The sequence below is a fragment of the Acomys russatus genome, chromosome 12 (assembly GCF_903995435.1).
Source record: "Acomys russatus chromosome 12, mAcoRus1.1, whole genome shotgun sequence".
In the NCBI taxonomy this organism is placed as follows: domain Eukaryota; kingdom Metazoa; phylum Chordata; class Mammalia; order Rodentia; family Muridae; genus Acomys; species Acomys russatus.
In genome coordinates this window covers 24412365-24428777 of record NC_067148.1, presented here as the reverse complement: position 1 = coordinate 24428777, position 16413 = coordinate 24412365, and the positions used below count along the sequence as shown (strand labels likewise).

Sequence of the window (16413 nt, the reverse complement as noted above, 5' to 3'; positions counted from 1 at the left end):
ATAATTAGCATCTGTCAGTCTGACACAAACTTATACCTGAAAAGAAGAAATATCAGTTGAGGAATTTCTTCCATCAGATTGGCCTGTGGGGTATTTTCTTGATTGCTATTTGATGAGGGGAAGGCTCAGCCCATGGCACGACATACCACACCTGTATATGTGGGCTAGGTAAGAAAACTGAGCAAGCCGATAAGCAGTATTCCTCCATAGTCTCGGCTTCACGTCCTGCCCAGGCTTCCCTTGATGACCTACAGTCTGTAAACCAAATAAATTCTTTCTGCTCCAAGTTGCTTCATGTCAGTGCTGTCTCTCAGCATCAGAACGCAGAAAAGAAAAGTAGGACAGTGGGTGACGGCGAGTCTGTGCGAGTGATTGAACTTGACATATGAACAGACCCTTACAAGAAGTGAGGAGGGTAAGCCATAGAAGTGATTGGGTAGAAGAACCAAAAAGTGCAAAGGGTTTGGTACAGAGAGCAAGGAAGCCTGGGCCTGGAGCAAAGAGATAAGAATGGAGAGGAGCCAAGGGATAGAGGACAGACAGAAGGTGGGGCCAACGTATGTTGGGATGTATAGTCTTCAGGATGTCCTTAGCTGCTTTAATCAATAACAGGGCAGACACCAAACATTCCAAGACATAGAATATACTCATGGATTAAAATATGAAGCAAAAGAGCATGTCAAGTTGGGAGCAGGTATAACATAGAACATAGAGTTGGGACCAAGGCCTTAGGCCTGGGCAGGAATGTGATCAAATGCTTCAAATGGTTTCAGGAGGATGAGCTGACTGTCACTCACAGTGGCCAGCACAGCTACATGACACTTAGGGTGGCTCTACCACTCCTACATAATGAGGCACTGACAGATGCTGTGTTATTACTCTCCTGTAATGCAATCCAGTGCTGGGTATTGAGCCTTCATCCCGCCAGTCATCGTACTCCGGTGAATGGAGTTTAGATCTTCTCTCATGAATATACTTCAAAGGAGGAGGAAGGATGACTTGAGACGACGCAGTGCTTCTGGTGAATGAGGGTGAGAGAAGCAGAGACTTCAGATGGCTGGGAGGGGAGATGACCGATGCGAAGTAACTCTGAGGAATAACTGATGGTCGGATGCAAACTAGTGGAGGCCATGGCGTGAAGGAAAGCTGAGGAGGTAGTTGCCACAGAAAGGAATAAAATCAGGTGATGTTGTGTCACCATTAGAGTGTCACCAATGGATAGAAACTGAATAAATAATGTGCAGGCAAGACAGGGAATATAGTTCACGAAGCCCTGGGTGTCTCACCAGCACCATATAAATTAGGTGAGTGGTGCATGCCTACAATCCCATCACTTGGGAGGTGGAAGTAGGAGACTCAGGAGTTCAAGTTCTTTGTTAGTTATATAGTGAGTTCAAGGCCAGCCTAAGATACATGGGAGTCTGTCTCAAAAGCAAATAAACAACACATACACACACAAAAGAAAGGGCACTGGTGCCCCCTTCTGATCAAACTGCTTCTGAAGTTCATCACTTTTAGTTCTCACATCTCAAGATTTAAAAAACCTTTTTTAGAGACTATAATTTCATTATATATTTTTCCTTTTCTTTTCCTCTCTCCAAACCCTCCCTTATACACCTCCCTGACCTCTTTCAAATTCATGGCCTTGAAAAAATTGCTATTGCAAGCACGTATACATTGTCTATACATATATATCCCTAAATATAATCTGCTCAGTCTGTGTAATGCTACCTGTGCATCTGATTTCTCAACTGACTGTCTGGTCCTGGACAACCAATTGCTGTGCCCTTCCCTGGGGAGGACCACTGCTCCCACTCCCAGTTTACTTTTGTCTTGATTCTTTTATAAAAACAGCCCCCTATCTTAAATTGATATTAGTTTCTTCTGGACATTTGTTTATTACATACAATCAGAGAAAGAAAAAAGAGAAAGAGGGGCTGGAGAGATGGTTCAGAGGCTAAGAACACTGGCTGTTCTTCCGAAGGGCCTGAGTTCAATTCCCAACAACCACATGGTAGCTCACAACCACCTATGATGAGACCCAGCACCATCTTCTTATGTACAGGCAGAATACTGTATAAACAGTGAATAAATAAACCTTGATTTATTTATTTTTTTAAAGAGCAAGAGAACTTCTATCTTTGTCATTTACAGGAATTATTACTAGGGAGGGAAATGTCTAAACGTTTTCTATTTCGATCACAGATAAGTCCAGGGGTAAATATTTTAAGCCATAGAGGACACACATCTCCATGGTGGCTAGTCACCTCTCACACTGTAATGTAAAAGTAGCTACAGTGTTCAAGCAACTGTGGCTGTGCTCCCAAAAATCCTTATTTACAAAAACAGGAAGTGGGCTAGATTTGGCCCTTGTGTCATGGTTGGCTAATTGTAGCCTTTTATTACCATCTGCCTTTGTTGAAGACTTTGTTTTTTAACTTTAACTATTTATTGCTAATTTGATGGAATTCATTTTTTCTTTCTATTATGTAGATAACATTTAAATCTAATTAACATAATTTTAAAAATTAAAATAACAGATTAACTTTTTTCTTTTTTTTTTTTTTTTTTTTTTTTTTTTTGGTTTTTCGAGACAGCGTTTCTCTGTGTAACAGTTTTGGCTGTCCTGGACTCTCTTTGTAGATCAGGCAGGCCTCAAACTCACAGAGATCCACCTGCCTCTACCTCCTGAGTGTTGGGATTACAAGAGTGCACCACTATGCCTGCCAGCAAAAATTTCGTTCTTTGGTTTTCCTTTTTCTATTTCGAATTTCAGTCCTTGGCAAATGTTTACAGTAGATGTAGGTAATGTTAAAGATTTTAATTGTCTACTTTCTTCTTCCCAAAGAGGATAAAAATCAAAATTCCTGTGTCATTTTTATGCTACAGCAGCTCTGTCCTTAGTAGTTTACCATTGCCAATGCAATGAAAAAGTAAAAATTAATTTTCTATCATTTGAATCAAAGTGTCCCTGTGCCTCAATACAGTGCTAAAGCAAAGCTGTAAAGTTAATGGAATATTGTAATCTACAGAATGCTCGTTTGTTTGAGCTCCTCCTCCATGCCTTGAATTCTTTATAGCGACCATACCAACTAGATCAGCAATCAACAGTAAAGATAAAAACACAGATAAAATCAGAAAGATAGGGTCCTCTTCTACCGACAGGAGAAATCCCTTACTGGAACGCTCAAACCTCTGTTCTGTGTTGGCTTAATCCTTAGGTAAACAAAGGCTCTTGCTTCTAAATCTTGAGTTGAAAGACAAGTCTTTAAAACAGCAATATTTACTCAGTGTCTGCTATGCAAGTGGCTAAAATCTTGACAGCCCACCAGTGTCCTCCAGTGTAGGCGACAGCTGCCATCACTCGTGAGCCCCTCTGTAGAGCCACGGTGAACTTTATTAGTGAACTGTTCTGCTGAGCCCCCAGTGTTTCACGTCCATTTCACACTTGCATCTGCTGCCATATTTTAAAGCTCTATTTCATGAACTTTGACAAAGGCAGAAACTCTGGTGCCATATGCGCTTATTCTACAGCAGACGGCACTGGAGAGTCTTTCCTGGGGCCATGTCTATGGGCCTTCTTCTAGCCTGGAAAGCAACACTGCATTTTCACCTTTGATTTCCTTTTATTTTAGTAGCAAACAAACAGACAGACAGACAACAAAATTCAAACATTTTCCTTTCTTGCATAATCTGCACTTAGGAAATGGAAATTACATGAGTTACATTTTTATTCTATTCAGTAGAAGGGAAAAGGAAGGCTTCACAGGGTCTTCGCCAATCGTGACAGGCAGCAAGCATCTTTCAGGCATCCCCAAGCTTGTCCCAATTTGTGGAGACAGCCCTGGTACCATGGCATTTTCTGATGACAACAGCTCCCTGTGCAGCTGTACCAGTGCTGCCGCTGATATAGCCGTTAAAAAGAGATGCATGTAAAAATCCAGATTTGAAATTCAATAAGGAATTCAGAGAAAAGTCTTGCTTTCAGGCCATCTCCTAGCTAAATGAATAAATGAATAGGCAAACTATAGCATTACAAAAAAATGTCAAAAGCAACCGAAGGAAGCTTTGCTCACTAATGTTTGAAAATAGCCCCATCTGGAAAGGTATGCTTTTAGACTAAGAAAGCAGAAAAAACCTAATGAGACAGGAAGTAACCGTGAACAAACATGTTAGCAAAACCAATAACCAGAACTGATCAGCTATTTTTCTAATTGTGCCAGCTGGACAGCTATGATGCGCTCAGCAGAACATAATTACTGATTTCTATTCCATACCCAAGCCCTTTTCCTTCCTCTCCCTTTTGCAGAAATACCTGGGTATGTGCCACTTAATAAAATAATAATAACACTTTGTAAAAAGTAAAAAAAAAAAAAAAAAAAAAATGAGCAGCAGGCCCCAGCTTATGTAAGACAATGTTTTATGAACGACCAGGAGATTGCACGATCTCAGTCCTCCTGTTGTGTTAATCAGAATTTGAGCTTTCTAGGAAATGTACCTGTATCTTCACTCAAAGGCTATCATTATTATGTGCTCCCTGGGCTAAGGTCGGCTTCGGTAAATGTAGGGACCATCTACTTCACGACTTTGGCCTAGGCTGCCTAGCTTTTTCTCACTCGTAGAGGTATGATTGGTTCCAGCTCAAAGAGCTGTGCCTCCTATGATGTGCAATCACAGGAGCCAGGCGTTGTGGGCTGTTAGGAGCAATTAAAATGGACTATGAGTTGTGCATGTAAAAGGGAATAGAGATGAGAAGGAATTCCGAGTTAATTCAAGGCGGAGGGCGGGGAGGGGGAGGACGGTTCGTGGTTCAATTGATTTGTACACTGCCCCCTCCTGTCCCCTCCCCAGATGACAGCAAAACAAAGGTGTGTAAGCATGCAATAGACTAGAGAGGCCGGTGTTTAAAAGTCCAAGTTTAGCTGTGAGTGTCGGAAGAAAGCGTGTCATTTGTGACATACGCTGTGGGAAACAGGCCTCTTTAGGGCATTTGTCACTGGGAAGAGTGACACGTTAAAGGAAATGTGAACACAGGGACTGAAGGGCACACCAGAAAATACTGTTAGATCCTGATAAAGTAAGGATTTACTGAAAGACTTGCTTATTCAGAAGTTAAAGGTTTTTAAAAAAAAAAAAAAATTTTTTTTTTTTTCCTGAGACAGAGTTTCTCTGTATAATATCCCTGGCTGTCCTGGAACTCACTTTGTACACCAGGCAGGCCTTGAACTCACAGAGATCTGCCTGCCTCTGTTTCCTAAGTGTTGGGATTAAGGCATGTGCTATCACTGCCCAGCAACACAGATGTATTTTACTAAGAGGAAATTTTTTTCCTCAATTTATTTTGAACAGAACAAAAGGCTTTATAATAATAACGTCTTAGATGTAAAGACTTTATGGGAAGAGGACAAAAAAAAAAAAAAAAAAAAAAAAGGACATTTGGAGTGACAAAGGTTCTTAGGGCCATTGTTTTGTTTGCTTTTGTGTTTTTTTTCCCTTTCCTTTTTCTTTTTCTTGCCAAGACCTCATATAGCTCAGGCTGGGCCTGGAATAGGCTATCAAACTGTGATCTTGAATTACTGCTCTCCTGTCTCTACCTCCTGAACACTGGGATTCTGCGCATGTCCCACCATGGTGTAGGTGGTATCACCTGGGCACCCAAAGTAGAATAGCTGGGGCTTTGCGTTTGCTGGGTAAGCTTTCTACCAGCTGAGCTGCATGCCTGGATTCTGGACCCATAGTTGGTTTTAATCCATGGTCCCATGGTTCTGCAGTGACATCTACTTTACTCAGGGCAATGGGATGGTTGAGGCTGAAGTATTTATTTATCTCATTACATTTATTCTCAGGGGTAAAAAAAAAAAAAAAAAAAGGTAGAATCAGTCTTCTACAGTAAAAAGTGTCTCCTCCCCACTTAACCAGTTCCAAGAGGTCAGACTTAAACTCGTATGAGCAACACTAAGATCACAGTATAAACTTGAGAAGGAGCGAGAAGGACATGAAAAGACTTAGAGAAGAGGGAGGGGAGGGACGGTGTGAGTAAAGAGCCCATATGGCTCAGAGGGTTAGAGTACTAGTTGCTCTTCCAGAGGTCCTGAGTTCAATTCCCAGAAACCACATAACCATCTACAGTGAGATCTGGTGCCCTCTTCTGGCATGGAGGCAGAACATGGTGTACATAAAGAAATGAATCTTTTTTTAAAAAAAGCACCCATATATGAAATTCTCGAAATTAAATTTTAAAAAAAAATCAAAATTTTCCCTGTTTTCCCCTTTTATATGTAGATATCCAATGCATTTGGATTATCATTTGCTGAAAGGACAATCTGTTCTTTCCTTATTGAATGGTCCTGGCTCTCTTGTGAAAATCATTTTTACATATACATGAGGGTTAGCCTGCATTGTCCTCCACCACTGACCTTTATGTCCAACTTTTTTGTCACTATCATTTAGTTTTGAGGACAGTATCTATGTAGCAAGTTTGAAGTCAGGAAGTAGGAATTCTGTAGCATTGGTTTTTTTTAAAATTTTATTATATTAATTTATTCAGATTACAACTCAATTGTTATCTCATTACTTGTATCCTCCCGTTCCTCCCTCCCTCCCACTTTTACCCTATTCCCCTCCCCTAGGTCTATGACCGAGGGGGACCTCCTCCCCTGCTAGATGGTCGTAGGCTATCAAGTCTTATCTTGGTAGCCTGCTTATTCTTTCTTTGAGTGTCATCAGGCCTCTCCACCAAAAGGAGGTGGTCAAATATGGAGCACCAGAGTTCATGTCAGAGTGAGTAGGTACTGACTTTCATTTAGATAGATGCTCGAAAGAATTACTGACCCATACAATAGTTCCATTTTAAAAATTGTGTTATATACTTTTATCTTCAATGTATTTGTGCTCTTAGATCTACTGATAGCCTACAGTTAGACTCTTTTCCCACATGTGGACTGTTTTCTGCAATATGGGGTGTTTTTATTGCTTCCTGTTCTACATTATCCCTGCTCTCCTCATAACTGTGGAGAATGTCCTGTCCATTGGGTAGATCAGAGTAGGGATTCAATGTTTACTATTTGTATTGTCCTGCAATAGTTTGAGCAGACCTCCCTGGGCAATGATCCACCCATCACGATGTTCTTCTCGTAGGTTTCTAGGACCCTCTGGGTCTTTCTATTTCCCTGTCTCCTATATTTGTCTTACGTAGAGTCCGAGTGGGATGTTCTCACACCTGTCCCAATCTCCTGGTAAGTGAAGATGTAGCATTTTTATTAACAAGATAGTTTTGTTGATTTGGTTCCTGGGATTCTAAAGATGTTAGGGTGAAATGCTGTGTTTTTGTACAAAACATCACTGGGATTATGGCATCAATTAACATTGAATCTGAAGATCACCTTAGGTAGTACTGACATTTTAGTGATATTTTCTCCTACTTCATGAACATGGGATGTCTTGATGTACATGCAGATAGTGAAATGACTATAACATCAATCAAATCAGTGTGTCCTTGATTTGAGCATTTTGTGGAATATGGCATCTAAGATCTACTTTTAGCAACAATCACAAGTAGAATTAAATTATCTGGGTTTTTTTGCTTAGCACGGTGGTTTTCAATTTCATTCATTTTGTGACAAATGGCATGGTTGTGTTCTGCAAAGCTGAAAAACAATCTATCATATACATGTGTCATGCTCTGTCTATCCATGTGTTGTTTGCTTCTGTATCATTATGATTGATGGTGCACTGAACAGGGGTGTGTGGCGATCCAGTAGGTACTGACTTTCATTTAGATAGATGTTCAAAAGGGTTACGGACTCGTACAATAGTTCCATTTAAAAATTGTGCTATATGTTCAACAAACGGTGCTGGTCTAACTGGATGTCTACATGTAGAAAAATGCAATTAGACCCTTATTTGTCACCATGCACAAAACTCAAGTCCAAGTGGATTAAAGACCTCAACTTAAAACCAGGGACATTAATTCAGTTAGAGGAAAAAGTGGGGAAGAGCCTGAGATACAAAGGCACAGGAAACAACTTCCTGAACAGTACACCAATAGCCCAGGCCTTAATGTCAACAATTAATAAATGGGACCTCACGAGGCTGAGAAGCTTCTGTAAGGCAGGAGACACTGTCAAGAGAACAAAGCGACAGCCTACAGACTGGGAAAAGATCTTCACCAACCCTTCATCTGACAAAGGTTTAATACCCAAAATATATAAAGAACTCAAGAAATTAAACACCACAAAACCAAACAACCCAATTGCAAAATGGGGCTTGGAACTTAACAGAGAATTCTCAACAGAGGAATATCAAATGGCCGAGAAACACTTAAAGAAATGCTCATCCTCGTTAGTCATCAGAGAAATGCAAATCAAAACGACACTGAGATTCCATCTTACACCCATCAGAATGGCTAAGATCAAAAATTCAAATGACACCACATGTTGGCGAGGACGTGGAGAGAGAGGAACACTCCTTCATTGCTGGTGGGAATGCAAACTAGTACAACCACTTTGGAAAACTATCTGGCGCTTTCTCAGAAAAATGGGAATAGGGCTTCCTCAAGACCCAGCTATCCCATTCCTTGGAATATACCCAGAAGATGCCCTTTCACACAACAGGGACATATGCTCAACCATGTTCATAGCTGCTTTATACATAATAGCCCGAACATGGAAACAGCCTAAGTGTCCCTCAGTAGAAGAATGGACTAAGAAATTGTGGTACATTTACACTATGGAATACTACTCAGCTATTAAAAACAAGGAATTCCCAAAATTTGTGGACAAATGGATTGATCTAGAAATTATCATAATGAGTGAGTTCACCCAGAAGCAAAAAGAGACAAACGGTATATACTCACTTATATCAAAACACTAGTCCAAGGGATACATACCATGAAAAACTTTACTTACCAAGAAAGTGGGTCAGAAGAGAGGACATCCTATTGAGACTTTAGGCGAGAGTAGCATGGAAGAATGGGGAAATAGTAGGACCCACAGGGTCCTGGAAACCTACAAGAAGAACTTTATGACAGGCAGATCTGGATCCTGGGGTCCTCTTTAAACTAAGGCACCAGCCGAGGAGAATATAGGCAGTAAGCTTCAAACCCCTACCAAGACCTAGCCGATGAACATGATATTCTCCACCGTTGAGTGGAGAGTGAGATCTGACTCTCACACAAACCCTGGTGCCCCTTTTCTGACCACGTCCCCTGGATGAGGAGGCCTGGTGGCACTCAGAGGAAGGATAGCAAGTTACCAAGAAGAGACTCGATATTCTAAGAGCATATATAGGGGGAGGAGGTCTCCCTCAATCACAGACATAGGGGAGAGGAGAAGGGAGGAAGTGGGAGGGAGGGAAGAATGGGAGGAAACAGGGGAAGGGCTAACAATTGAGATGTAATATGAATAAATTAATAAAATTAAAAAAAATAAAAATTGTGCTATATATTCTTATTTTCAATGTATTTGTGCTCTTAGATCTACTGATAGCCTACAGTTAGACTATTTCCCCCCATGTGGACTGTTTTCTGCAATATGGGGTGTTTTCATTGGTTCCTGTCCTACATTATCTCTACTTTTTATATTTAGTTCACCTTTGTAAGGAAATATTTTAATTCTCTTCTCATTTCTTTTTTTGTACATTCTACACATATTTCCTCATAGTTGCCATGGAGATAATATTTAATATCCTAAGGTTATAACACCCTACTTGGAATTTTTACCATGTTAGCTTTGATAGTATATAAAGTCTCTGGTTCTTTATAGAAACATCCTCATCTGTTGACATGAAAAACTGTATTCCTATATATTGTGTCCCCAATACCATCAGCTAATACTTTTGAGGCATCTGTCTCTATAGTGGAGAATTAAATATGGTGTTGTAGAAATACTAGCTTCTAAAACTACTGTGAAGATTACTTGTGTTTTCACTAAAATTTGTCCAAAATTAACACTATAGTCACCAAACCTTTTCTAGTGAAATGGGAAAGTATCACTCCCATTTCTTTTCCACCTTCCTTTCTCGCTGTGTGTGTGTGTGTGTGTGTGTGTGTGTGTGTGTGTGTGTGTGTTTGTAGCTACGCATGCCTGTGTGAATTTTTAGAAGCCAAGGGCTGTCTAGTCTATCCACCCTCCATCCACACTCCCTGTCCACATTACTAAAGTTACAGGAGTATGTACAGTTTTTGTTTTTGTTTTGTTTAGCTTTTATGTGGGTGATATGGAATCCAACTCTGGTCCTTCTGCTTTTGCAGGCAGCACTCTTCACCACTGAGCCATCTCACCAGCCCTCACCTTTATTTGTTCCTTGTTTACATTGTGAGGAATTAACCCATGGCTTCATAAAGGATAAGAAAGCACTCTCTCTATTTATGACAGAGCTTAAATCTCCAGCCCATTTAGAATGTTTTAAGAATTATTAATTCCAGAGGCTCAAAGAGTTTTCTTACCCCTTGCCTTACTTTTTTCTCACTGTGGTAAGATTTGACCTCCCCCCCCCCCTTATTCTCTCCTCTTTAGCTTTCATAGTTACTCAAAGAATCATGAATAGTACGCAATACTGTTTTGTATGGTTAAACATACATAATATTAGCTATCATTAAAAGCCACAAATATCTTCTATAAATTTCTTGCATTGCAAGGTCATTTATGCTTTCTTTTATTACTTCCAGAATTTAGTTCTATGAATATGTCTTTTGTACTTATAGTATACATTAAAATAAATGAGGACTTCTGTGTAGTTCCAGTTTTTCACTTTTCAAACCCATTCTCCTATGAAAATCGTTGTAGTCATCTTACCTATAAGGGGGTTTCTCTGAAGAATGTATCTAGAAATACAACCACAGGGCTGTGGAGTATATATATTTTTGATTTGTCACAATTTGTCCGATTTCCCTATGTGAAGATTTGCATTTCTGAGATGCCTGTAAATATTTTAATTTCCTCATATTCCAACAGCAATATGAAATGTGAGGCTTCTTCAGAGGAAACTGAGCTCTCACTGCATCATTAGCATTTTCCCAGATAAGCTGGAGTCTCAAATTATGTAGAGTGTAATGAGAGGAAGGAAAATAAAGCCTGTCCACAAACATCAGTTTAGTGGCACTGAGAGACCTGGAGCTGTCCTGTCCTGTCGATGTTTCTCTTTTATGATTTCCACTGTGGCATTTAGAGGCCCCAGAGTTCTCCTGTCCCATTGATGTTTCTGCTTTTATGATTTCCAATGTGGTGACAGGATAAATATGATGGTTAGTGATAAGTACCAATTTGGCAGGATGTAGAATCACCTGGGAGATAGGCCTCTGGGCATGATGAGAGAGATTATTTTTATTGTGTTAATAGAGGAGGGCCCATCTGCTCACTGTGGGTGTCACCATTCCCTATGTGGGGAATTCTCGACTATGGAAAATGGAGACAGAGAGCTGAACACTAGCACCATCTCTAGCTGCTTCTCTAAAAATACTGGAAACATTTCTTTCTATGGGTGCTTTGCCTACCTGCATATGTGTACTATGTGAGTGCCTGTTGTCCCTGGGGGTCAGGAAAGGTCACTGGATCCCCTGAAACTAGAGTTACAAACAGCTTGAGCTGTCACCAAAACCAGGTCCTTTGGAAAAGCGTTCAGTGTTCTTATCCACCCACCCAGTCGCTTCTCCATCCTCTCTTGATGCTTCTTGATTACAGATGCAAATGACCAACTCCCTCAGGCTTCTGCCACTATGACTTCCCTGCCACAGAGAACATGGAACTGTTAGTCACAGCAAATCTCTCTCTCTCTCTCTCTCTCTCTCTCTCTCTCTCTCTCTCTCTTAAGTTGTTTTGGTCAGAGTTGTTGTTTCTGTTTTTGAGATCAGGTATCCCTTGGTAGCCCTTGGTTGGTCTGGAACCCACTATGTAGACGGGGCTGATCTTATACTCAGAGGCCCACCTACTTTTGCCTTGAGAACAGCAGGATTAAAAGTATGTACAGTAGCTGGACAGTTGGCTCAGGAGCAAAGAACACTGACTGCTCTTTCAGAGGACCCGGGTTCAATTCCCAGCACTCACATGGTGGTTCACAACCATCTGTAACTCCAGTTTCAGGGATAAACACCCTCTTCAGGCCCCATGGGCGCTGCACATACATGGTGTACAGACATACATGCAGACAAAACACCCATACACATAAAATTAAAAAAATAAAATGAAAGGAAATTCATGTCCTATGTCTGTCTAAAAAGAATCAAAATGGTGTGGACAATGATACCCAGCCTTGGTCTGAGTATTTTATTATAACAGGAGAAAAAGGAGCTACTCGTAAAGTGTGACCACGAGACTGAAGAACTGAATCGTTGAGTTCTATTTGAATGTTGTTCATGGGGCATGTTTGGAAGCACAACCCTAGATCAGCTGTTCAAATACCAGCTCAATCATTTGATATTTGGCCTCATGAAAGTCACTGAAGCCGTGCATTGCAAAATGGAGAATTTCACAAAATGATTCACTAAGTTAAGATGAACTAAAGGGCTTAGGAGGGGTTAAGAGAGTGCCTGGCAGCACTATATGAATGCTTGCTCTTGTTTTTCAAGCAGAGGTACATATTTTTATGCTTAGTTGGCTATTTTCATTTCTGTTGTGTTTCTTCATATAAAACATTTTCCCATTTCACTATCTGGTTTTTTTTTTTTTTAATCTCTTTGGTTCATTTCAAATGAAATTAATCATGAAGAGTGCTGTAGTAAAATGCAATATATTTGAGATTCTCAAAGAGCACAAATGAAAAATAATATGCACTAAAGTACAGAATAAAACACTTAATACTGAGCACGTTTAATGTGTCTCTAATAAGATTTGCCGAAGAAGAGAACATGAAGGGATAAAAAAATGAGCATATCTTTTAGGATTAAAAATAATATTTTGGGAGCTAGAGATGTAGCTTATTGATGCCTTGGGTGCAATTTCCAGGACTAAAAGAAAATGAAAAAAAACAAAAAAGCCAAGACTTTACTTGAGAGAAGACATACAAATGGCCAAAAAGTATATGAAGAAATGTTCAACATAATGAGTTACTAGGGAAATTGAGATCAAAGCCACAGTGAAATATCGCCTAATATGGCCACAATTACATGGCTGTAATTGTAATCACAGTTCTCTGGGTGACAAGGAAGCTAGAGATGGGAACATGCTGAACACTTGGTGGCCAAACAATGTAGCCCAAACAGCCAGCTCCAGATTCAGTAAGAGAACATGTCTCAGAAAGGAATGGTGGAAAACAACAGAGGCAGATGTCTGCCTCTGGCCACCTCATGTGCATGCTTAGGTGGGCATGACACACATCTAAGGTACAGGTACAGGTTTGGAATACACACACACATACACACACACACACACACATACACACACACACACACCAGTAAATTGAAAAATATATACATTTAGAAATAAAATAAATAAAATGTGAAAAGAAAGGCCTGGAGAGACGGGTCAAGCCACTCAAGGCTAGGCTTCCAACCAAAAAGAACAAATTAGAAAAGGAAAGAAAAAAAAAAAAAGTCCTCAGGATAAAGATATCCTTTGCAGATGGAACAGGAAAAATTGACAGAAGGCCACACCTAGACACCTGACAGTTATGGACTTGAAAGGCCTCTCACAGTAGCATGGTTTGTATGCTTGTTTCCCAAGCTGCTGGTGCTATTTTGGGAGGCCCAGGGACTTTAGTAGTCAGGGCCTGGCTGGCTGAAGTGGTTCAGTGAGGGTGAGCCTTTGAAGGAGAACCCTAGCTCTCCACGTACACTCCCCGCTTCCCGATTGTTGTGATGTGCGTAGCCTCAGACACACCTTCACGGCCATGAACTGAGCTGGACCACACTGGTTTCCCCATCATCATGAACTGATACTCCCTGACGTCAGGAGACAAAAGCAGATCTTTCCTTATTAAGTATTTTTTTTTTATCAGCCAAGTAACCAATTCAGTATCATAAATGGGGAAAAGAGATGGAATGCAAAAATCTACCTCTCTCATTGATTTTTACTTTCTAAGTCTTCACTGGTTTAATTCTTTCTCTTGATGAAAGATACAGTTTGATAATTATATGAGAGAGATGGCTCAGTGACTAAAGCACTTGCTGAACATGAGTGAGGGTTGGAGGTGTGGAACCCTAAAATCCACATAAATGTTGAGTGGGTATGGATGGCCATTTGTAATTTCAGCCTTGGAAGGTGGAGGCCTGGGGTACCACAGCAAGATGGCCAAAGCTCTGGCTTTGATTGAGAGACTCTACCTCAATGGATGACATGGAAGAACAATTGAGGATTCCTGGCATTGAAATCTGGCCTTCACATAAACATCCCCCCTCAACAGACACACATTTACAACAAACACACGCACACGCAAGAACATAAAAAAAGAATATGTCATATGGATTCTTGTGGCAATTTTTCTTCAATGACAATCTAGCGGAACATTGAGTTCTAAATGGACCATTCCTCATCTTATTACTAGAGTTGTTAATGCATGACCTGGTAGCCTTGAATGAGCTCATTAGAAGTCCCTTGCCAGTGAAATTTTCATTCATTTAAGGTAAAATATATCAAAGTTATAACTAATTTAAAATAGTATTTTTAACGTATCACACTAGTAACAAAAGGTGACTAAGAGTAGAATCAATCCAAAGATATTTGTAAGATCTTTGTGGATAAACTTACAAAACATCCTCAGAAAGATCTGTGTGTTCTCATATATGGTCTATGTCCACGGATACTCATATATGTGACCATAGGTGCCCTTGTATATGCATAATGGGGGTATATGTGATTGGTGCATTTCTTTCTTTTCTTTTCTTTTTCTTTTCTTTTTCTTTTCTTTTCTTGAGACAGGATTTCTCTGTGTAACCTTGGCTGTCCTGGACTTACTCTGTAGACCAGGCTGGCCTCAAACTCAGATATTTATCTGCCTCTTTCTCCCGAGTGCTGGGACTAAAGGCATGCACCACCTCGGCCAGCATTTCTTTCTATGACAGTAAACATCTCAGCCTTCTCTTTAATGTGGCCAGCTCATCTTATAACTAGGATGGAACTAGGAAAGGCCAAAAATAAGGCAATTTTGAAGAATAGTAAGAAAGTGGAGACTTTTCCTCCCTGGTAAACATATGGAAAATCGTATAATGAAGAGAGTGTGACGTTGGTAAAAGGCTAGAATAGGAAATGCGTGGACCGGAATAAGAAACTCCTGCTAATTTATGATCTGCGCTTCTGGCTGTTAGCTTTCTTTCTCTGTTTAAAAGTTAGCTTTGTGAGTTCACGCAGAGGGAACTTTATATTATTAAACTACTTTTCTTTGTCTATGTCTTTCTTCATCTCTTTTTCCTTTGTGCAAAATTTTATTAAGCATTTTTATAGGGCAGCACCCACCCTCAAAATGCAGTTGCCAAGACCTTGTTATGCGGTATGCATTGGCTGGGGCGTGGCAGGTGGCTCTGGCTCCTTCCCTTTCTGTTATGCGATGGGAGTGGTGGGCATGAGTTCATCTTTAGCTTCCACGATGCTCACATGGTCAGGCAGAGGCTTCTTGGGGCCAGTCTTACTATTTGGGTCCCAGGGCAGCATGATCTTCACTTGGATGCCCAGCATACCCTATCTGAGGAGCACATGGCACGTGGCAGTGTCAACACATAGTGGGTAACAGGGTCTCCACTGTAAATCACCAGACCATCCACAAACTTCATGGACTCGGCCCTCTGTCCTTGGAGCTTTCCAGACACCACAATCTGGCAGCCCTTGGACCCCCCACTCTCCACAGTGAACCGAAGTACACCATAGCGGTCCCGCACACAGCAAGCCCTCCCAGGAGCTTACATCATAGAGAGTCTGCCTGAGCAACAACACACACACCTCTTGTGGCCACATATTCTGCGTAAAGTTCTACGCTGCTCTCGGGGAAGCCGAACCTCTTCTGGACCACTGCAGTCAACTCTGGTCTGATGACCCTTCTTTCCACGAACATTCTGTGTTCTGGTGGCTAAAATAATGATTTCCATTCTGGTTGATGTAACTCGGATTTCAACTCCAGAGTAGCCATTTTAGGCAGCTCCCGAGGAGTGAGAAACTCATTCAGTTCAGCTTTGAAAATGCTGTCAGCCACAACCTTCCTCTTCTTGGAAATCTGTACCGCCATCTTGCCACCACACACTGCCAAAAGGAAAGGACCTTTCTTCATCGTCTTCTAAAATGCTGATTTTCTCATTATGGCTCCTCACTAGAATCAGGTTTTAACATGTGTTTGGATCTTAACCTGGTTCGTAGTAGTATAAGAAATATCCCAACGGGGATGTCTAACCTTTTGGCTTCTCTAGGCCACACTGGACAAAGTATATACTGTACAGGTTCAGTACAGGGAGATGCTTGATTCCTGGCTATAAGAACGTTAGGCCTCCTTTAGGGG

The 16413-nt window shown here is 40.8% G+C and overlaps 1 pseudogene; it reads right to left on the bottom strand.

Annotated features, from left to right (window-relative positions):
- Positions 1 to 15410: 15410 nt before the first annotated feature.
- LOC127196376 (40S ribosomal protein S3-like) lies at positions 15411 to 16155 on the bottom strand (annotated as a pseudogene).
- Positions 16156 to 16413: the final 258 nt, after the last annotated feature.